Below are 23693 nucleotides of genomic sequence, written 5' to 3'. Positions count from 1 at the left end.
TCCCAGGCCATCACACCATGGCTGCTTAGCAAAAGAGCTCCCCGCTCACTCAGGCACTTTTGTTCCTGGGGGGGCTTTGTGTGCTTTTAACGTGTGTGGTGTGTCTCATCTTCCTCAGCTTAGTATGGTACTCCTGAAACAGTGATTTTGAGGAGCACAAGTTAATTCAAACACCTGCCTGGGTGGCACTAAGGCTGTTTCTGGCTATCCTCATGGGGCTGAAGGAATGGAGGCATTGTGGAATTATGCAGCATATTCCATGTATAGTGTGATAGGAATGTGCCGGAGGCGTGTTCATTTGCTGCCCTTGTGTGGGGGCAGCATGTGAGTGTTGCCACCAACACATTCCCTAACTAGGGAGCTATAAGGACACTGTGTCTACTATTCTTACGCCATTTTGGTAGTTTCTGGCCTCCATTGCCAGTCTTGAAGTATGCATTGGATATGACAGCTTTTCTGCTGCCACAGCAGTGGTATATCTCTAGTCCTGGTATAATGTGAATATAGGGTTTTTTCTGTGTGTTGTAGGACTATTTCATTTATTTTGGTAACTTTGTGTGGAATTCATTGGTAAAGAGTACAAAGAACATAGGAAATAAGGTGGGGAAAAAATTCTTTTTTAACTTCAGGAAGTCTAAAGATGGTTTGTGTTTTGATACAAACTGTATGTTTGTTGTGACATCATTCACATTCTTAAGCCAGTAGAACATCAGTATGTACGGTAAATAATTAGATGCAAAATGCTTAGTGAGTATTTAATAATACAGTTTTCTAATTTTCTGATTAATGATAAAACATATAAAAACATTCATTATGTTTGTAGGAATTCAAGCAGCCACTCTGTGAATAATGGCTTGATTAACTTCCTACGTTAGAAATGGCACAAAACGAAAGGAAAGTAATCTCAATGAATAGATTTTCCCATTCTACAATATATAACCAAACTATTTCTGGAAGACAGAATTAAAGTCTGCTGCACAGTGTGAGAATTATATAACACACTGCATTATTATCTGGTCCAAGATGTGCATGAGGTTGACATGCAAATCCTTATATGTCCAGTTGCAACCAAAAGTGAAAAAAAGGGAGAGGGCACTTTTATAAGTTGGGCAGGTAGACCCTCCCTAAGCCTCATAAATCAGGCATCCCCAAACTCAGCCCGTCAGATGTTTTGGGACTACAATTCCCATCATCCCTGACCACTGGTCCTGTTAGCTAGGGATGATGGGAGTTGTAGTCCCAAAAACATCTGGAGGGCCGAGTTTGGGGATGCCTACCACAAATTAATGAATGTCAGGATCTAGCTAATATTTGGAGTATTGGAGGGAAGATTCCAGGTCGGGGAAAATTCAGGCTAAGCTTACTTTCCATCTGGGAAAGAGGCTTTAACATCACAAAAGGTCTTGATGACCCTCATAAAAGAGGAGTCCTTGGACCTGGGCAGACTGGGATTGTCAAGGTGGCAGGGAGAGGGCAGGCTGTGCTCACTGGAAAAAATGAGTCTGGGGATAGCCGAGAGATGAGGAACAGCTGCTTGGAGGAGGAGTTCCTGGAAACACGAAAGGGAGAACAAAGGCCAGAACCATCTCTTGCTGAAGGAGGCTGCACCAAGAGACCGGGAACCATGGCTAGCTGTTGCTTTGGCCCCAAGTTTGCTGAAGCTATGAGAGGGGTAATGAGAGACACTCTCGAGGTATAATGATCTGCACCCACCTTCTTGGGGTGTATATTGACGAAATCTTAGAATGCTACATCCTCTGTTGTGCCCTGAATTCACCATGGAAACATGACCCTGAGTGAGAGCCTGGAACCTTGCTACTGCTTAGCAGAGATTTGGGTGATGCATAGCAGTATAATTAAAGAACAGCAAGGGTGTGAGGAAAATTTGCTAGTAGTAGGTAGCACAGAGGGATGCGGGTGGTGCTGTGAGTTAAACCACAGAGCCTAGGACTTGCCGATCAGAAGGTCGACGGTTCGAATCCCCGAGACGGGGTGAGCTCCCGTTGCTTGGTCCCTGCTCCTGCCAACTTAGCAGTTTGAAAGCACGTCAAAGGGCAAGTAGATAAATAGGTACTGCTCTGGCGGGAAGGTAAACGGCGTTTCCGTGCGCTGCTCTGGTTCGCCAGAAGCGGCTTAGTCATGCTGGCCACATGAGCTGTATGCCGGCTCCCTCTGCCAATAAAGCAAGATGAGTGCCGCAACCCCAGAGTCGACCACGCCTGGACCTTATGGTCAGGGGTCCCTTTATCATTACCTTTAGGTAGCACAGAAGAAGTATGCCACTCTGTAGCAAATTATTTATAGCCACCAAGAGTACAGGAAAATCTGTGCAATAAATGGTTAACACAGTATGAGTCTTCAGCCATGTATATACTTATCTGGATGACAACACATTTTTTGTTTTCTATACCTGGACCTCACATTTTCCGTGCAAGAGAATATGCCTTAAGGCTTTTGCTTTATAATAGCTACTAAGTGAAATAAAAAGAGGAGGACGCAGAACCTCTCAAGGATGGCTCTCTTGCTCTTCTCCATCAACTTGAACCATCTGTTTTCAGATAATTATGTGCTCCATGCAAGTAAGTTTACATACAAGAGAAACTTTAGTTTTGAGAGGAGAAATTGGAAGAGAAGAAATGGCCCCCTTGCAAACAGTACTGGGCTACAAAATCTTAGATCAGTGAATTGATTTCATGACTTCTCAAAGAAAGGAGTGTGTACGTCCATTGTCTGAACTCGAATGTTCTACAAAGAATACTTCTGAAAAATAAATCAAATACTATAGTTTGTGTCCTGCTGCTTTGATTGCCTGGTATTCATCACTATTTCATTTTCAGCTCTGTTCTCAAAGCACTTCCGCCATTTTCAGTCCAATTTACATCAAGGGGGCTTCTACTAGTTTGCGTGCTTTTGAGGACCAAGTTGGCAGTGTCTGCTTAGATCTTGGCTTTAATTACAGGTAGGATCCATTTGAAGATCCATTTGAACTGAGGCCCCTCACCCTGTCCTAATAAAATTGTTACATGTGTAAAAGGCCTATAGTATGGTTGAAGCTTGTGATATACTTAATATAAAATAGAATATTTTAGAAAGGATAATGATTTTGTGAAAAAGAAGCTGTCAAATAGGGAATCAAATCTACGTAACTCGGATAACCCAGGTGACATGTTCTAGGAGGCAGGTAGGTTTTAGGCTCATGGTGCAATGGTATCTTGAGATCACAGGTCATCCTTTTCTGCAATATGGTTTCTAAAGAGAGAACCCAGATTTGTGGGTTCTTAAAGTTTTATTCCTATTTTGTTTCATTTCAACATAGGTTCTTCAACTACCTAGGAAAATTTTCGTTGGAAGATGTATTGCAGGTGATACCTCTAATCTCATTAGGTATTTGTAAAATGCCCTTCACAGCATGAATCTTCTGCCGCATCTTTACTTCTCATCGGGCTTCTGTTGGGGTTTCTTTTCTGTTGAAACGTGCTGCCACTGGTGTCCAATTTTCTGTTATATATAGGGTGCTCCCAGGGAACAGCTGTTTGACTGACTGCAGCGGTTCTTTCCCCCCATCCTCCTGTGTCATTATTAAGATCCTCAGATGACTTCCTTTCGGATCATGGAGCAGGTGCGGCATTGTTACTGAAAAGACACGCTCTATAAATTAAACTGTAAATTGGATTGATCTTCTGTTAAAAATTGAGGTCATTAAAATGTTACTGGGATTTAAAGATCCACAGTATCCCCCCTTGTTGCTGCTCCATAGTCGTCAAACACAAGTTGTAGTCTTGTACCACAACTGTCCTATGGAGTATCATGATTATTGAAGCATTTATGACAGCATAATAATAATAAATTTTATTTATACCCCACCCACCCCGGCCAAGACTGGGCTTGGGGCAGCTAACACCAAATATAAAATACAGTAGAAACATTTTTTTTTAAAAAGTTTATTAAAATATAGGTTAGGATACAGTTTTAAGTACAGCTTAAAATGCAGCCTCGTTTTAGTGGTAGCCCATAGACCATAAGGGGAGAAAATGTCAAATATTCACCAGGGCCAACTATCCATGCTGGTCCTACATGGGCCAGCAAAAAGAGCTGAGGGAAAATTTATATACAAAACCCCATATAAGGGGTTCCATAAAAAGAAATGAGGGGGGTCAGACTGAGTCCAGCCCAAAGGCCAGGCGGAACAGCTCTGTCTTGCAGGCCCTGCGGAAAGATGTCAAATCCTGCAGGGCCCTGATCTCCTGTGGTAGGGCGTTCCACCAGGTCAGGGCCAAAGCTGAAAAGGCCCTGGCCCTGGTTGAGGCCAATCTAACCTCCTTGGGGCTCAGGACTTCCAAAGTGTTGTTATTTATGGACCTTAAGGTCCTCCGCGGGGCATACCAGGAGAGGCGGTCCCATAGGTACAGAGTCCTAGGCTGCATAGGGCTTTAAAGGTCAAACCCAGCACCTTGAACCTGACCCTGTACTCCACCGAGAGCCAGTGCAGCGGGTAAAGCACTGGATGAATGTAATCCCGCGGCAAGGACCCTGTAAGGAGCCTCACCATGGCATTCTGCACCCTCTGGAGTTTCTGAGTCAGCTTCAAGGGCATTGCATGCATAGGAGTCCCAAAGCCTAGCTATGTTGTGAATTTAATGCAGGAAGGTCCTTAGCAGCCAACCTGCATTGTCTGTGCTGAAATGCAGCTAGCACTGGAATTGGTTTATGCATGGGCCAAATTGTACTGTGAAGTGTGGGAAATGGTTTTTGATAACACCTAAAGAGTGGTATGGCATAGTAGCTAAGAGAATGAAATGAAGCAGGAAACTGGATAGGGAGGGTGGGTACCTATGGATCCTTTGCTGTTGCTTGAGTCTCAAGTGCCCTCAGTGGCACAGAGTACCTTCTATCAGCTTCAACCCTGTGGCCCAAGGAGAGCCTAATTACTGTTGTCCATGCTCTGGTAACCTGTAGGTTTTACTATACTTAGGGCTGCCTATGAAGACAGTTTGGAAACTTCAGCAGAATTAAGTGGCCAGTTGCTCACTAGGGCAAGATTGTTTGAGCATCTAACACCAGTCCTGGCCTGACTGGACTGGCTGCCAGATAGTTGGTTTTCACCTATGAAACCTTAAATGGCTCAGGACTGCAATACTTCAAGGAATGCCTATCCCCATTTGAACAGACTCTGCAATCATCTTCTGAAGCTCTTATTTATCTATTAGCTTTTAAATGTGCTTGTGGTAGGGACTTTTTTGTTTTTTTGTTATGTATTTTGTGTTCTCATTTCCTATTTTTATGTTGTAAACCACCCTGTGATCTTCTGATGAAGGGCAGTATACAGATTTAATTCATAATAATAATAGTAATAATAACGATCTTTCTTTCTTTCTTTTTACATTGCTGAAATTCCAGCACATGGCCGCTCAGCCTTATTTCAGCACCATCACTAGCGGACAGCTCTTGCTCCTTGTATTAACAAGGCCATGAATAAGCATTGCCTGCTTGCAAAGCTTCAGAATGTTGACATGGTATCATCAGTCCTGTTCCTTTCTTTCAATCTTGAGCATAGATAGGTGTGGAGTCTTATCCTACCTGTGCTGGTTTGATGGAAAACTAAAGTAGCTGCTTGGAATAGATTCCTGCTTTTAAAAAAGATTTTCAAAAGCACAGCACACTGGAGAAAACAAAGGAAGGAGCTGTGTGCATTTTACACGCTAGAGGCTCTGAGTTCACTAGAGGCTCTGAGCTGCTTGCTGCTGGCCAGCTGACAAATTTAAATACTGTTTGTGAGTGAAGTCATGCCCATTTCCTTTACTCTGTGGTTGTAGTTTCACACTCACTATTCTTTGCAATGTATCTCTGGTGAAAGGCACAATCAAGATTTCCCTCTGATGTTCTGCCCTTTGTTAGTCAACTCATGCTTGTACAACCCAACATCTTTCTGTGCTTGGCCAATAGCAGAAGGTAAGGTATCTCTGCTGAAAATTGCGTGGAGGTGGATCTCTATGTTTGAGCTGTATTTGGATATCACATTTGTAGATAATTCGTCAGGTTGGTATTTTTAACCCCCCTCCCCTTCACCTGTGTACTTTCTGCCTTGCACAAAAGGTGAACCATGTATCAGAGTCACTTGTTTTTGTTCTGTTGTGTTTTATATGCAGTGGTAACTGTTGTAAAAATCTTCTGACTGTTGTACAATTCTGTGCGACTGCTTCTCTTAAATGTGAAAATGAACTTGACGATAGAGGAAAAACAGTCCTTCAGCAGGAAAATGGGAAGAATGTATAAGTCAGAGGATTTAAACTCGGTATCCATATTAAATTAACTTTTAGAAATGTTTAGGTGGAAGGCTAAACCAACACTGGGGCATCATGAGAAAGCTGCAGTGTAGGAAAATTCATAGTGAAAATGCTGAGAGAAGTCCATTTGGGTGGCCTGCAATAACACCAACTGGGCAAAGTTGTAGAAAATGCGACTTTTAAATGAGAAGAGCAAATACACAGCTCAGTGTATTTTATATAGCAAATTATATTTTGTATATTAAGTTATCTTGCTTGTAACAGGGTAGATAAGAAGAAGCAATTATATTTTGTTTGTAGGAGGTTATTAACATTTCACAGCCAGTAGTTGATTAACTGTTGAAAGACATCTCAGAACATAGAATTTCAAGACACTGTTATGAAGAAATGAAGGCAGTGCTGACCACAGTGGTAGAAAACTGTTGGCTACTTTGTGATGTTTTAGATGCTCATTATAAAGATATTACTTACATTTCTGTTATTCTTGGATTTGCTTATGTGAACTTATGGACGCAGCTCCACAAGGTAGGAAAAATGATGGGTGAGAAAAGCTGTATGAAAAGAAGTGAAAAAAATGACTGAAAAAAGGATATTCTGGGGTCCAAGCTATAAGTCAAGTCTTAATATATTTTATTCAACTAATTCTGTAGGAGAGTTGAAGAGATACTAGCAGGAATTTCACTTTGATCATATCCATACAATCCTTATGCAGTGTCATGATAACAGTAGTACTGTTGTTTGTGCTTATTTCATATTAAGAATGTCATTTCTTTCCTGCTAATTTCCTCATATTAATTATCAACAGTATATTTTATAAACATTATGCTGCAGAAACCATAGGTGTTCTAATAATCTAAACATGTTCCTACCTTGGTCGTGTTTAACTCAATGGGACTTACCTGAGTAGAGAAACACTGTAAACCTGCTGAGATTTTTTTTTTTTTTAAGCTGAAGCATTTTCAAGGGTTCACTAGTTTCAGTCCAGTTTGCTTTTGTCTTTTTCTTGAGGTACCTCATGCAAAGAGGTGACAGTCACCTTCAGGAACCTGAAACTGAGCATATAAACTGCTTCTAGGCGCCTCCGGCATATTTCAGTAATTGAAAACTTTTTAAAACCAATCAACTCCTTCTCTCATGCACTTAGCAGTGTTAACAGCAGCATGATTCAAGGACTATGCAGTCTTCGCCTTCATTATTTTTTTGGGAAAATCATTGTAGTTTCATATATTTCTCTGTTCGGAAGAAAGTTTAACTTAAATCAGTGATGTGCTTGGGAATCTGATTACAGTACTAGATACTTGTGGCATCTGCAGTAAGTGCTTTGCACCCAAACCCTTGTTGTCTGGTATCTGAGAAAAGTGCCTTACTCCTGGTATATATTGATAAGGCCATGCCCACAGGGTACTCCATTGCATGTGCTGCCTTTGAAACATTTAGCAGCTTCTTGGGAGTGGGCAGTCATGCACAGGTCGGGTTCGCATTTGGTGACTCATTATTTGGATGATATTCTAATGACTGGCAACTTGTCACTGCACCCTTCCAATCTCTAGCATTGGAATTAGGTGTCCCACTAGATACAGAGAAGACCAAAGGCCGTGCTACACAATTACTTTACTTTTGCATTGAATTGGATGTGGAGACTCAGCCCTCCAGGCTCCCAGAGCACAAGCTAGTAGCCCTTAGAGATCTTGTATCACAGTTCTGCAAAAGGAAGGCTACCCTGTGCCAGGTGCAATCCTGTTTCTGTCTTTTATTCTGACTGCTTTATTTAACATATAATTTACTAAATGTTATTTCAGCCTTGGAGAATATTATATCAGCTTCTTTAATTCCTCTGTATGTCAATATCCTCTGGCTTTCAGCGTACCTACCACTAATTATATATTCCCATTTGCATTGTTTACTGGGGCAAGAACAGCTTAGGGCACACATAAAACACTCCTATTGTCATCATGAATTATCATTGCTCTTTGCTTTTGTTTGCTCTCCTGCAGATATATATGTTTAATTTCAGTTCTGTGTGAGAGAGAAAAAACACTCTTAGTAAAGTTCTATTCTGTGTTCAAACTAAGTGAGTGCCAGAATGGGGGGAAAACCTTATTCTGTGGGGGGAAAACCTTATTCTGTGGCTTTATCTGTGTTGTGACTCATAGTAATTGAGACGTTCTCTTGTGGACTGGTAACTGGTTAAAGAAAAGGAAGCAGAGGGTGGAAATAAGTGAACAATTCTCAATGAATACAGCTTGGTTTCCAGTTATTGTTAATGTTTTCATATATATAGCATCAGAGCAGTGCCGTGCATTGGTGCTGACCTGACTGGTTAGCTGCACTGCCACCCTACCAACTGATACTGGTTTATACTCTTCTGAATTAGTTTAGAAAAAACCACACCAAACTATTTTAATAAAAGAAGGACAAATCTCTTCCAACTCTTTGTACAATTCTTGGTCAGTGGAGGAGTGGAGCATATAGGCAAGGGTTAATTCATCCTGGAGGCATACTCGAAAGGAACTTTGGTAAGTGGGGGGAAAACATTTTTAGTGGCTAGCCTTAATGGGAAGTAACCTTCCACTAAATTCCAGTCTTGACTCTGCCTCTAGATGGTTAGCAGAGTAGGCACAAATCTAGAGAGGGTAAATTATTTTTCTTCAGATTACTTAGTGTAATGATTTGTTAATCACGTGCTTCTAATTTTTGTTTTAAACAACAACAACAACCCAAGTCCCTATTTGCCCCATAATCTCTCATTTCACAATAGTTTGGACAGCCATTACAGAAGCTTTTATGCTCACATAAAACTCCTCCTGAGACACTCTCAATGTGCACTCTCTACTTCTTGGCAACAGAAAGAAGCAAGCCTTCCAAAAGACTGACTTCCACTATGTACACTTAAGCCACCAAAGCGAGAGAAGGATGAATATAGACTTTCAGCCAACTGATTTTCCAGCTTTGTCAGGGATTCTCAAATTAAACCCCCATGCTGAAACCTAAACAGAATTAATATCCTTCGCCAAATATATCCGGCCTTACCTTTTGTAGCAAAGTTTCCTTCACCCACCAATTTCCTCCTTAAAAAAAAAAAAAGTTGTAAGATTCTGAAACTTGAATCTTTTACCAAATTATGGATCCGTCCACACTCTCGTTTGTCACATGATTTCAAGTCATGGGTTCCAGAGGGGTTTGCTGCCTTCTTTCCCCTCATCTTTTGGAAGTGGCAACAGGAGGAATAGAAGTTATAGGCAGGTAAGGAAAGAAGAGGAAGGGAGATTTCCCCTTTTGTTCTCCATCACCCTAACATACCGGTTAACATTGAACAGATCAGTTCACTCTGCAGAAATGTAAGGAAGTACCAGTATATTGTTGTTACCTATTGGTTCAGGGAGGGACGCGGGTGGCGCTGTGGGTTAAAGCCTCAGCGCCTAGGGCTTGCCGACCGAAAGGTCAGCGGTTCGAATCCCCGCGGTGGGGTGCGCTCCCACTGTTCGGTCCCAGCGCCTGCCAACCTAGCAGTTTGAAAGCACCTCCGGGTGCAAGTAGATAAATAGGGACCGCTTACTAGCGGGAAGGTAAACGGCGTTTCCGTGTGCGGCTCTGGCTCGCCAGAGCAGCGATGTCACGCTGGCCACGTGACCCGGAAGTGTCTTCGGACAGCGCTGGCCCTTCGCCTCTTTGAGTGAGATGGGCGCACAACCCTAGAGTCTGTCAAGACTGGCCCGTACGGGCAGGGGTACCTTTACCTTTACCTTATTGGTTCAGGGAAATGGAATAGAAAGAAAAGGTCCAGCTTTTCTCCTCTCTTCTCTCTGCCATCCTGCCACATCCTCTCCTGCTACAGTTTGCAGGGGTTAAGAGAAGGAAGTGTGTTTGGTGCTGAGGAAGAAGTAGGGATCACTATTCAGATTGGCTTTCAAGGTGTGTGTGTGTGGCTTGCATAATTTCCAATTTTGATTTGAAAAGAGCTTAGGAATCCTTGCAAAAATGTATAAAACTGGGTCAAATACATGTTGGAAATGTAAAGAAAAAGGAGGTACTTTGTATAATATGTGGTGGGATTGTAGAGAAGTTAAAAAAACATTGGGAGATGATATATAACGAACTGAAAAAATTGTTCAAAATGACATTTGTAAAAAAAGCAGAAGCATTTTCGTTAGGGCTTTTAGGACACGACCTACCAAGAAAAACAAAGAGCTTATTTATGTACGCTACAATAGCGGCAAGGGTCTCGTTAGCACAAGGATGGAAGAATGAGGAAATCCCAACGAAAGAACAATGGCAAGAAAAACGGATGAGCTATGTGGAGTTGGCAAAGTTAACATATAAATTACATGAGAAGGACAACCGTGACTTCAAGGAAGAATGGGGACTTTTTACAAACTATTTAAAAAGACAACAAAAGGATTTGGACTCCATGGCAGGTTTTGTATAAACATCCCCAAATTTATTAGTAGAACATATGATAGATAAGGCAATGATATGTACAATTTTACAACATGCAAAGAATAACATGTATAAACAAATCAGAGAGGGGAGCTGAGGGAAGTCTCTGGAGAGTGGGAGGGGGAGGGAGGGGGAAGGAGAAAATGTAATTGGTCATATTGATTTATAATTTTATTTGTTAAATTTGTTCAATAAAAATATTTTTTTTAAAAAAAGGAAAGAGCTTAGGAATGCTTACCTGTCTTAAAAAAATATCATTGCAAATAGGAAATGAGCACACACCAGGAAGAAGTACCGTATTTTTTGCTCTATAAGACTCACTTTTCCCCTCCTAAAAAGTAAGGGGAAATGTGTGTGTCTCTTATGGAGAGAATGCAGGCTGCTATCCCAGAAGCCAGAACAGCAAGAGGGATTGCTGCTTTCACTGCGCAGCGATCCCTCTTGCTGTTCTGGCTTCTGAGATTCAGAATTTTTTCCCCCTTGTTTTCCTCCTCCAAAAACTAGGTGCGTCATGGTCTGGTGCGTATTATAGAGTGAAAAATACGGTATTTTAGGAAGATTGCAGACTGCTGGAAAGCTACAAGTATTTTGAGTCTCTAACATCTTGTGCATGCATATGTACCATGGCAGGGGGAGACCTAGAGGTAGGTGTGTTGTACATGTGCCAGGATAAATTCTAGGCTGGTCACTATCTCTTCTTGGGCGTCCCTCCCCAGTATGAGGCACAGGAAATGGCCGAAAAGCAGGGCAAGCAGGCCTTGCAAAAGTGTTTGCAAGGTTGCTGTATAAGCAACTTTACTCTCTCTCTGTGTATTTAGTCAATGAATTCTTAAATCAAACGTCTGACCAGTTCCAAGTTTGAATCAATAGTATCACAGCTGAGCAAAAACACTGCTCAGTTAAATTAGTAGTCTTTGAGAATCAATGAGTGAAAGGGGAAGGCCAACCAATGAAGCTCAAATTCCACAATGTGTTGTTTTGTTTCCTTGTTATGATGCTCCCAGCCTTGAAGGCTTTCTATTCTTCATTAACTTTGAATAATTTCATTTCATGTCAAGCAGCTTTTCAGCTCTGCATCATCACCGTAATCAGTATTTATTGTTTTGTGGAACAAGTTGTTGCCGTTTACCATTTGTCATGTTTCCGCCTTGCTGGCTCACTCCAGTCTCTAGGCTTCAGTCTCAAATAATTAACACTGGCCTAAAGGGATTCCTGCTAAATCCACCAATTTGTATGTATGCTGAGTGATTGTTTTTCAGAGAAAGTCCTGTGTTCAATTAGTGTTACACAAACAGCAATCTTTCAGAATTGTACATATTCTTTGTTTCTGCCTTTTCAAATAAAGAAACCATTTACCTAATCTCCCTACTCTCAAGACGTCATACACTTCCTCTCAATAACTGAAAGGTAGCCAAGTCTGTCTGAACAAAAACAAAATCTCACAGGCCAGGATTCAAAGAACCGCACAACTAATGCTGCCTGCCCAGCAGGGATTTGGGACTGTATTGCTGGAAAAACATCCCTCCCCCTTGCTTTTTATATTAAGAGGCGTGTCAACAGCAGTTGTAATATGCTATGGGGAGCACTTTGGGTGGCTTCGAGACCGAAATTGCTGACCCCACTGGGCCATGCAAACAACTGGTATCTGTTTACATCCCACAATCAAAGAATCCTCTGGTACCTTAAAGATAAATTAATTTATTGTCACTCAAGTTTCATAACCATGCCTTGATTCTGAAACAAATGTAGAATTCTGACTAATTGCTTACGTAATTGATATGCAAATACAGCTCCTGATTTTATAAGTTACATAAAGTCCAAACCACATGATATTTGGAAATATGTTAGCATTTAACCAATGGTCCATTTAGATGATGAAAAGCTACCAAGTAGAAATGACTGCAGCAAACAATAGGAAAGGAAGACATAATCCTTTCTCTGCCTGTCATGCTAGATCAGGGGTCAGCAACCTTTTTCAGCTGTGGGCCGGTCCACCGTCCCTCAGACCATGTGGTGGGCCGGACTATATTTTGAAAAAAAATATGAACGAATTCCTGTGCCCCACAAATAACCCAGAGATGCATTTTAAATCAAAGCACACATTATACTCATGTAAAAACATGGTGCTTCCCATACCGTCTGTGGGCCGGATTGAGAAGGCGATTGGGCCGCATCCGGCCCCTGGGCCTTAGGTTGCCTCCTCCTGCGCTAGATAGAAGTGAAGTTGATAATGCTTTTGTTGCAGGAAGATAAGCCTTATAGTTACCCAGTTTGCTGAGCTGTTGTACTAATTAGTGCTGTAGAAGATGTCAGAAACAGGAGTTCAGAAATACACCCCCCCCCCTCACAAATATCAAGCATATTGTGATCTGGGTAAAAAAAAAATTAAATTTGGCCCAGTTTATAAGTTGTGTCCATTCTTCCAGGTTTCCTCTTCCATTTACTAAAAATTTATCGTCCTGCTGCATTGGTGAGAAGGGGGAGACAGATAAGAAATGATTTTAGACTTTCCTTTGGTCCTGAAGCAGAGTTGAGTGTCCTGCTTTAATGTCACACAGGTGAGGAAATCTGAAGAGACATGAGGAGGAGGCGGTTGAGAAGGGGAAGACTTCATTCGGAAGAAGACACAAAGATCTCTATCAGTAGTACAGTGGTACCTCGGGTAACATACGCTTCAGGTTACAGACTCCGCTAACCCAAAAATAGTACCTCGGGTTAAGAACTTTGCTTCAGGATCAGAACAGAAATCGTGCTCTGGAAGTGTGGCAGCAGCGGGAGGCCCCATTAGCTAAAGTGGTGCTCCACGTTAAGAACAGTTTCAGGTTAAGAACGGACCTCCGGAACGAATTAAGTTCTTAACCCGAGGTACCACTGTACTAATAATTCTGCCTAATAATTCATGGCTAATTTTATGTGCCCATCAGAACACTTAGATAGAAATTTCACGTGTTAGTGAGTCTGGGCATTTTAGTAAAATGCATTCATTCTTACTGGCAATATTTGGTGTGTCCAGCATCTTATTCATAGGCAGCTGCTAGTTATTTTGGATGCATTTGTAAGTCCATTTTTGTCTTTGCTTTTCTTAGCAATAGGAGAGACTGTACCGAAATAATTTAAGGATCTGTTTTATCAAAGCTGGAAATGTGTTCTATTAGCGTTTATTTTTAGATTACTCCTTTTCAGTACCTTTAGATCACAGTCCACTGAAATGCAGTTTTTATTTTAAAAAAACAATGGGCAATAATTCTTTTTCTGTCTGTAGCTGTTGTAATAGGTGTAACAAAAGCTTTGATAGCATATTCTTCCAACAGTACTGCCTATTTTACATTTTTGCAGTGATGTACTACCACACTTAAAGCATTACAATATTTTTTCTCCAAATAATAATACAAATTCTTTTCTCAAAAAGATGACTATTTCAGTTAAGCTCATATTTCAGTTACCGGTAAGCTCTTCTATCTTCAGACTTTCTCCACCTGTATTTGTTTAAATACTCTTCTTCCACCCCAGTTTTGAATTTTTGACATGCTGGCTGTAACCTGAAGATTCTTGGGCTTTTGACTTCTAGGTAGTTTTGTTATTAGCTGGCTTGCACAAGCAGGAAAAATGAGTATAGGGTGTTTAAAGATTTTGACAGGTATAAAAGATCACCTATTTGTTTATTGGCTTGAGCAACACTGAGAGCTGATGATGAGGTGTCTCTTGTGTATGAACCTAGCTGCTGTTGCTGAGACTGTTAAACTTGAGGCACCTTCAGAATTTTTAGCATTTAAAAAATATTTACTGCAAATAAAAATAGGACTCAACAAGAGTTTCTGAAAATATTTGAAATATTTACATTTGTAATATTTCAAAACATATTTATAGTTTTTGTAAAAATAGTTAACATCTGTACAGTATAGTTTTACTTTTTTTGATTGAAGCCTGAATAGGAATAGATTTGGAAACTTAAGATGGGATGGTTTTTATGATAATAGCTTTCAGTTGGTGAACCCTCCCCAGCAATCTTCCTTGTTTCTTAAGGATCCTTTGTGCGATTTGTGTTTTTGTATCTAGGTAAGTGTGTACAAAAACCTGTTCCCATAGAAAAAAATATATTTTAAGTTCTAGTGAAGTGAATTAGATGTTTCATTAATTAACTGGAAGTATACAAGACCATAAGGACAGTACAGTGGAGCGTGTGAGAATGTGCAGAAATTTGCCTACTGTACAAAGGGAAAATGTACATGAATCGATTTTCCTGCTGCTTTTGTCTGTGGCCCTGCCCACCTCCACAAGCATGTGGTGTCCAGAAGGACATATGGCCACCAGGCTGATGTAGGACTTTGCAGGTCACAACCAGCACAGTGTCCCTTGGTCAGTAGTCCAATAACCATCACAGGACTTGATCAATAGCAGGCATAGGCAAACTCGGCCCTCCAGATGTTTTTGGGACTACAATTCCCATCATCCCTGGCTACTGGTCCTGTAAACTAGGGATGATGGGAGTTGTAGTCCTAAAACATCTGAAGGGCTGAGTTTGCCTATGCCTGGTCAATAGTCTCACCACAGCTCCTTCTATACTCCTGGTTCCTTATAACACAGAAAGTTTGTCTTCTTTTTCCACCATTCAGCACCAGCCAACTGTGAAGGAAACCTAATGAAAGGAATTGGGGGAGGAATTCCTCAGATGCTCCCTAGTAATGACTCTCATCTGTTCACTTCTCTGAGCCTAGGAAGGCATCAGTTCTCTCCAAGCTTAGTGGATTCCCCTGAATTTGTGAAGAGTTACGAATAAGAGCTAACTTTGCAGCATTTTCTGATTTTGTAGTTTGTGCCCTTAGAATGTTTTGCTTTCTCTTCTTTAGCTACGTTCCATCTTTCCTACGTTCACTCTCCGGTTTCAGCAACACACAGGTAGCATTATGATGTTACTGAGACATATGACAGTATTCCTACGCATATATTCCTTCCATGTAGGAAGAGTTGTGTGCATCGCTTGTATAGACTCATGGGCCAGTGTGTGTTTTGGAAAGAGCATTGGACTTGAACTGGAGGTATTTGGCTTCAGATCCTCACTTAGTTGTGTTTGTATGCAAATCGTTGCTTGTAGCCTAACCTGCCTCACAAGCAGATGGAGTTGGTTTTTATTGGAGATTGTAAGCTGGGGAAATAATTCCATATTCCCTGTTGCAATATATTGTGCTTTGAGTACTGGGAAAATATGATATCTACGAAGACGAATTGGCTTCTTGAAGGGCATTTGAAAACCATACAACGAAGGAACAAAATGGCTCATTTGTTCTTCCACAAACAAATTCAGTCTGTCTGTGACTAAACAAGAAATCAGTGATGTAAGGGTTTACAGTTGCTCCTGTGTGCAGACTGGCAGCAATGAATTGTCTCTATAAGAATAAGTTGTTGTGGTCTATGCATCTGCAATTGCTTGGAATAAGGACTACAGAATATATTAAGTTCTGATGGAATGACTACCATACATCTACAAATCTACATACTGGCTACCCCTACAGTACATAATATTCTCCCTTGTTTTTACTTGCACAGAGCTTTAGGAAAAGGAGGAAGAGGTATGAACCTCTCATGCTCTATCTCACCTCCTTACTTCAGCATGTAACTCATTTCTCCTTCCTTCCTTCCTTCCTTCCTTCCTTCCTTCCTTTTTTTTTTTTTGTATTTTCAAAACTGCAGGCTTCCTACCAGGATTTGTTATTTTTCTTAATTGAATCACTGTACAACAGCTCATTATTCAAGGGCTTTATATATATATTATCCTGACCACCACCCCAATCCACGTGCGCTCGCGAGTGGATTTGGGGAAGGGTTTGAGACGCGGGTGATGCTGTGGTCTAAACCACTGACCCTCTTGGGCTTGCCATCAGGTCGGCAGTTTGAATCCCCACGATGGGGTGAGCTCCCGTTGCTCGGTCCCAGCTTCTGTCAACCTAGCAGTTCAAAAGCACGCCAAAAAGTGCAAGTAGATAAATAGGTCCCGCTCCAGCAGGAAGGTAAACGGTGTTTCCATACACTGCTCTGGTTTCGGTGTTCCGTTGAGCCAGAAGCGCTGGCCACATGACCTGGAAAAACTGTCTGCGGATGAACGCCGGCTCCCTCGGCCTGTAAAGCAAGATGAGCGCCGCAACCCCAGAGTCCTCTGTGACTGGACTTAACTGTCAGGGGTCCTTTACCTTTGCGAATGGAAACAAGCACGAATAGAGTCTGGCTAATAAGCCAAGCCAATATTTGTGAATCGTCGTTTGCCACCCAATTAAAAATTCATTAATCAGCAACTTTCACCAACCACTGGTCACTCAAAGAGCAATTGTAAAATTGCATACGTTTGAGTGAACTAATAAATTAAACAAGATCTTTGTTTTCCAGTGGGAGTAGTGGCAAGTTTTGACAAGAGAGCTGTACCTTTGTTAGAAAAAAGAAGGACAGCCTGTTTTTTTTAAAAACAACAACAGGGAACTTGGACTGACAACACTTGCTATTTTCCATGAGATTGCGCTTGGGCATTCCTCCGGACATCATTGCCAAGAAGCCTCTGTCAGTCAAAATGGAAAGGACTAAAGACTCCCTGGACAGTGTGCTAAGTGTGCACACAGCAGAATGCTTAATGTGGCATGCTTTGGCTGTCAAACAGCAATTTTACAATTCATTTGGAACCATCACTTTAGCCCCTGTGGCTATGATACCCAGGGGTCCCAGGCTTTCTTTAAGGCTCATAGAAATGTAAAGGGGACTTCTCGCTGCAAAAGTACAAAGCCTGCAGAGAGGAAATGAAAAGGGTGGTTTTGAAGCAAAGCAGATAATGCTGGATCCAAAAATAGTCTTTCTGGAATGTTGTTTCTCTGAAGAAGTGCTGAGCCATGTCCATAGAGACTTGCAAATGACAAGTTATCAATTTATTTAATTAAACACAACCTTTCATGTTAAACGCCTTTGATGGGTCAATACTCCAGCTTCAGCCATCTTTATAGCTTCTCCCTTGAATTGGATAAGCCATTTTAAATCAGGCATGGATTTAAAAATAATTTAAAGCAGGACTCTCTGAAAGATAGAAGCAATATCTTATGATTATAATTCTAAAGTCAACTTACTGAAGTTTATTCTGGGTGACTTGAATGCGTTGATTTCAGTTTTTTCGTACATATAATAGTTTTGACTAAGCAGCAGCTCACATGCAAATGTGAATGCTTCAGTATAATTTAAAGAAATGGGTTGGGTGGGTGGTGTTTCAAAAATACAAAAAACCCCCCCAAAGACTCAAGACATTACTTTAAAAAAATAGATATGTTCAGTGGAGAAAATGAAGATGAAGTTAAAGTCAGCATTGTGTGAAATAGAATCACAAGGAGAAAATTAAAAGGAAACATCCTGGACTATATAAGTTTAGGAGAAGAACCATTAGGAAAATTGGCGTTGCACTGATGTTTTTCGTTCACTGTGGGCTTTTATAAATTAAATTATCTGGCTCTGTGTTGATTTCTGAAGTAAAAGAATCTCCTCCTGATTAATGTGTATGTTAATTGCCTTTGGAAAAAAAAACGTTTTTAACAGCACAGTTAGGAAAATCTGATTGTGAGACTGTGAGCTAATGTACCCCAATGCATCTCTATAGAAGTAAATGAAACAGTTACTGGTTATGTTTGTTTAACAGGAACCTACGCAGGGCAATATCCAGCTAAGTCATACTCGCCGCAGACCCATTGAAATCAAATGACTTAAGTGAGAATTGGTTATCGCACACAGTTTAAAATACAGAACAGCAAATTCACATCTTTATACTTTGGCTATGAAAGATTTCCCGGAAATGTAAATTGCACTGGACAAGGTCAACATAACTGAGGAGGCACACAGAAATTCTGCTTTAAGAATGCAGGAGTAATTCCATGGCTTTGTAATGAGGCTATTACTTCGGTTTTGAGGTGAGCTCTTTCAGAAACAACACTTGTTCAGGTCTTCAGTACATGGTCCAGCTTGCACTGAGAAGCTAAATATATAACTGAAAGATGGTGGTGCCCTGATGGATGGATGCTGTTCCTCCCACAATTTCCTGAGCAGTTTTGCAGCTCCCCCCCCCCTTTAAATGCTTGATAAATAAAATAAACCACAGACAAAGCATAAATATAGCTCTCTAAAAATGTTAGAAGTGGGCATCTCACCTGAAGCATGGGAAGACTGATCACGGCACTGAGTTTGATTGACAGATAGTATTTCTTGTCATACAGACCAAGTCGCAAGTGACTTCTTTTTAAGTACTGTATCTGCTTCCAACAGGCGAAGGTTGTGCTTTGTAAGTTTAGTTTATCTCTTCTGTGTCCTGCCGAGGTCTTCTAGAACAGTGCTGAACAACATACGTATGGTTTACTTTGAAGCAAGTTGAATAAAAAGTCATTCTTTTAAATCAAAAGACTAACACATTTGTCTGCTCACAATATTAACGCATGGTGATCAGGTGGAGTCCCACAAGGCTGTTCAGAGAAAGGAATTCACAAGGAGTGCAGCTTTATTTTTCAGATTACTTCTATCTCCTTGGATGTCATACTAAACCATGGGGAAGCTCAGACCTGGGAGCCGAATGGGGCCATCTCAGACTCTCTGTCTGGCCCTTGGGACTCTCTCCAACCACACCCCCTATTGATCCTTAATTGCATGCTGCTTGAATGGAGCCTTTTTTGTTTTTCATCAGTATGTGTCCAAAATAATAATAATAATAATAATAATAATAATAATAATAATAATACCCCGCTCTCCCCGGCCAGAGCCAGGCTCAGGGTGGCTAACAACAGTAAAATTACAGTAAAAACATAATTGGGGGGGGGGCCCAATTTAAAATACAGGTTAAAATGCAGCCTCATCAAAACCATAAGGGGAGGCAAACATAATCGTCAGACTGAGTCTGAACCGAAGGCCAGGCGGAATAGCTCTGTCTTGCAGGCGCTGCAGAAAGATGTCAAGTCCCACAGGGCCCTAGTCTCTTGTGACAGAGCGTTCCACCAAGTCGGGGCCAGTACTGAAAAGGCCCTGGCTCTAGTTGCGACCAATGTGACCTGGGACCTCCAAAATGTTGTCATTTGTAGACCTTAAGGTCCTCCGCGGGCCATACCAGGAGAGGCGGTCCCGTAAGTACGTGGGTCCTAGGCCGCTTGAATAATGTCCCTCGCTTCCCAGGATGAAGACTATTGAGGGCTGTGTTTTAGAAACTAGCCTACTGTGCAAAGCTAACATTTACATTAATTGATCCATCTACTTTGCCCCTGGCCATATCCACCTTCAGAAGCTTGTGGCCTTCTGAAGTTTGAAGAGGACATTGCACAGATTGCGCTGCTGCCACTATCATTTTAGTTTAACCATAGTCAAGAGCATAAGAAGTCCCTGGTGGGTCAGTCCAGTGGCCCATCAAGTCCAGCATCCTATCCTATCATAGTGGTTGACCATATGCCTGCACTTAGCTAGTCCTCTCACTCATTTCTTACTTAATGTAAGTGTTAGGGGCAATAGGTCTGTTATGGGATGCCCTTCCTTCTAAAGCTTCTTTCATTCTGATGCCAGCTCGAAACGCACTCATTTGTGTTGGCTCAACTTCTGCTGAATGACAAAGCTTGTCTGTAGCTCTTATAGATCAGGGAAACTTTTGCCTCCCTGGATGCTGCAACATCAGCTCCAACAAGCATGGCAAGAGGGCAGGATGATGTGAGTTGTAATAATAATATTTATACCCCGCTCATCTGGCTGGATTTCCACAGCCACTCTTGGCGGCTCCCAACAGAAGATTAAAAACACGGTAAAACATCAAACATTAAAAACTTCCCTAAACAGGGCTGCCTTCAGATGTCCTCCAGAAGTCAAATAGTTGTTTATTTCCTTGACATCTGATGGGAGGGCGTTCCACAGGGCGGGTGCCACCACCGAGAAGGCCCTCTGCCTGTAGTTCAGCAACATCTGGGGAGCCAACAGTTCCCTGCACTTGGTATGCCATTTATTGTGTTTTTACACCTGCTGATGTGGTATGGTGGCATTGACTTAAGGTATTTATTGTTTTACGTGGGTTATTTTACTGTGTTTGTACTCCCACCTTGGGATAAATTTCCAGTGAAGTAAATATGTATGTGAATCTGCATACAGGCAGGTAAAGCTTCTGACCCAAGTTGTGCGAGTTTGCTTGTTTGGATTCTCATGCGTTCTCTTCTAATTTCAGAACAATACTGTAAGCATGTCTCTCCCCCCCCCCCCCCCGTTAGTTACCATCAAAATGAAGTGTGGTTTGTACAGTTTGTACAGAAGGGTACAATAGACCCTTCATTTAGTTTTGCAGATAAAAGCTTTAAAACAAGCTGGCCAGCAGGTGTCAGGTGCAGTTAAATGCTTTGGGCAAAGATTCTGCTCAGATACTATAGGTCATACCTCAACTTAAATCCTGCTGGCCAGTAGATCCGTACATACAGGGAAAGGGCATATTCAGTCTGAAGTCTGCTGTGTTGGCTTCATGAGCAGAATGGTGTGCATTTCATTTTTAAAAAATTATTTCATTCACATTTTTGCCTTACTACCATCATTTGGGACATGAATTGTTTTTGTTTCTAAGTTTCACATTGCTTGGTGATAGTTTTGTGTAGCTGAGTACAAAACTGAAAATAGGCAAGATAGCAACAGGAATTGCAGTATATTTCACGGTGAACATTAATGGATGAGTCACTTCATTAAGTGGCAATTTTGTCTTAAGTCATTGTGCCCTAAAAAGAGAGAGAGACAGAGCTAAGAAAAATTATAGTCAGTTGCGGATTTCCTAAACATTAATATTCTATCCCTGCATCATTGCTGCTGTTAATTGATCACCCTTTATCAGATTTCTCACTCAAGAAAGGAAAGCTTATGAAGTTAAATCTGTATTGGTGAAGAACGTGGAAAAGCTTTGAGCACAGTATGTTTTTGAGTATTTCGATGTTTGGGGTGTTTTGTACTTAATAAAAGCAGTATCACAATTGTCATATTCAACCAAATCCTGTTCCTACATGCATGGAATTATCATTTTTAAAATGAATTATTTTGTACTATTTTTGATAGGTTATTTTGCAGTATTCTTGTTAAAAAAAGTTTGTTAACAAATTCTTGTTAATTTTTTGTTAACTTTTTCTTTTTTTGAATGGCCCATTTCGATTCTGTTGTCATGAGATCATTTTGGAATGGTGGATGTTTTATATAAATGCTCCCTCACCTGGTAATATCTGGTAATTTCCACATCAGCGTGTACTTAGTTCTAGAATACTACAGTGGTACCTCGGTTTACGAACTTAATCCGTTCCGGAAGTCCGTTCTTAAACCAAAGCCATTCTTAAACCGAGGCACGCTTTCCCTAATGAGGCCTCCCGCCGCCGGTGCCCTTCCATCGTTTGGCTTCCATTCGTAGACCGTGGTAAAGCTAACTGGAACACTACTTCCGGTTTTGTGGAGTTCTTATACCGAACAATTCGTAAACACGGCTGTTCTTAGAACAAAGTACCACTGTATAATGAATGAGTGGTGAGCCCCCATGGCTTTTTTTCTCCTTAGCGCCTCCCTAAGGATGTGTTCCTGCCCAGATTGAAACATAGGATGGGAAAGAAGAATTAAAAACATAGAACGGTTCCTAAGGGAATTTGATACCGAGAGCAACTGAGGTGTCATCATGGAGACGTATGAAATTCAAAATTAGAGGGTTTCTTCCCCCCTGCTGTGCTCAGTTTATGTATGTTGCAGTGATAATTCAGGTAGGTCCAGATGAGCAAAAAGTAGACTGCCCTTGACTAGGGCTGGGCAAAATCAGCTTTTCAACACCCACGGTATATCACCACCCAAACATTGCGGTTTGGTGATATACCGCGATGTTGAAAAAACAAGCTGCGTTGGCCTCAGCCTGCAAGGTGCCAGGTGAAACTGTCGCAGCTCTCACCCCGGGAGCTGATGCGGTTTCATCCCAACACCTAGAGGCTTGTTTGTATAGCTGAGCTGCGGCACAGGAAGGCTCCCGATTCGCAGCTGAGCCATCACCGGTGCTCCTCCCCCACTTGCGCAGGAGCCAGTGCCAGGCTGGGGGATCCTTTAACTGCTTAGCTGAGGGGAGCGGCAACCACACACTCCTCAGTCGAGCAGCTTAAAGATGCAGAGGGAGGAACAAGCTGTATCGGTGCCTTGCCGGTGCAGCTGTTTTCTCCCTCTGAGCAGTATGAGGGCAGAGTGGGATGGCGGATCCCCCTCAGCGATGTATCGCTGGTGAAACCACCACCCTCCTGAGTCCCTGGTTTCACCAGTGATATACAGTGGTACCTCGGGTTAAGTACTTAATTCGGTCCGGAGGTCCGTTCTTAACCTGAAGCACCACTTTAGCTAATGGGGCCTCCTGCTGCTGCTGCGCCGCCAGAGCACAATTTCTATCCTGACCCTGAAGCAAAGTTCTTAACCCAAGGTAATATTTCTGGGTTAGCAGAGTCTGTAACCTGAAGCGTCTGTAACCTGAAGCATCTGTAACCCGAGGTACCACTGTACCACTGAGTGAAGCCGACATCGCAGTCTGCTCCTCATACTGGTCCTGGGCCTACCCTTGACATACATCAGATGTGATGCTCTAGCCAGGGTCACCTCATGAAAAAGTGCTATGGCCCATCAGTCTCTGTGTGGGCTTCTTAACAGCGATACCCCTTCCCAGACCCCTCTGTGGGGTGCCCAGTTGCTAAAGATCCAAACCCAATGTCTTACCCGCCACCTAAGCCTGCCTTCCCTGGCCACCTCGCCACCAAACCACTCTCATCTGCAACCAATACCTGAGGGCTAAGCGCTGGCACACCACCAACCCTTGAAGTAAACCCTGAAACCACAGCTGCTGGATGCATCCGACTGTACCTGGAAATCCTGCCACTTGACCTGCCAAGACACACAGTTGTCTCTTGTGAATTGTAGATTTTGGGTGAGATATTTCCTGAGACCTTTTACAGG

General features: G+C 41.9%; 1 protein-coding gene and 1 long non-coding RNA gene across 4 annotated transcripts in view; one reads left to right on the top strand and one right to left on the bottom strand.

Annotated features, from left to right (window-relative positions):
• The window catches only part of TAFA2 (TAFA chemokine like family member 2), a 139599-nt gene that overhangs the window by 12365 nt on the left and 103541 nt on the right, over nt 1-23693 (top strand). The gene's annotated exons all lie outside the window — the stretch shown is intronic.
• On the bottom strand, nt 17579-23592 carry LOC310658281. Its single transcript, XR_014502177.1, has 3 exons — nt 23457-23592; nt 18887-19068; nt 17579-17771 (listed from the first exon to the last, which is right to left on the bottom strand). It is a non-coding gene; the product is annotated as an uncharacterized lncRNA (long non-coding RNA).

The sequence above is a fragment of the Podarcis tiliguerta genome, assembly GCF_965153285.1.
Source record: "Podarcis tiliguerta genome assembly, chromosome: 10".
NCBI classification, from domain to species: domain Eukaryota; kingdom Metazoa; phylum Chordata; class Lepidosauria; order Squamata; family Lacertidae; genus Podarcis; species Podarcis tiliguerta.
The sequence above is the reverse complement of the archived record's forward strand: the minus strand, read 5'-3'. Positions and strand labels throughout refer to the sequence as shown.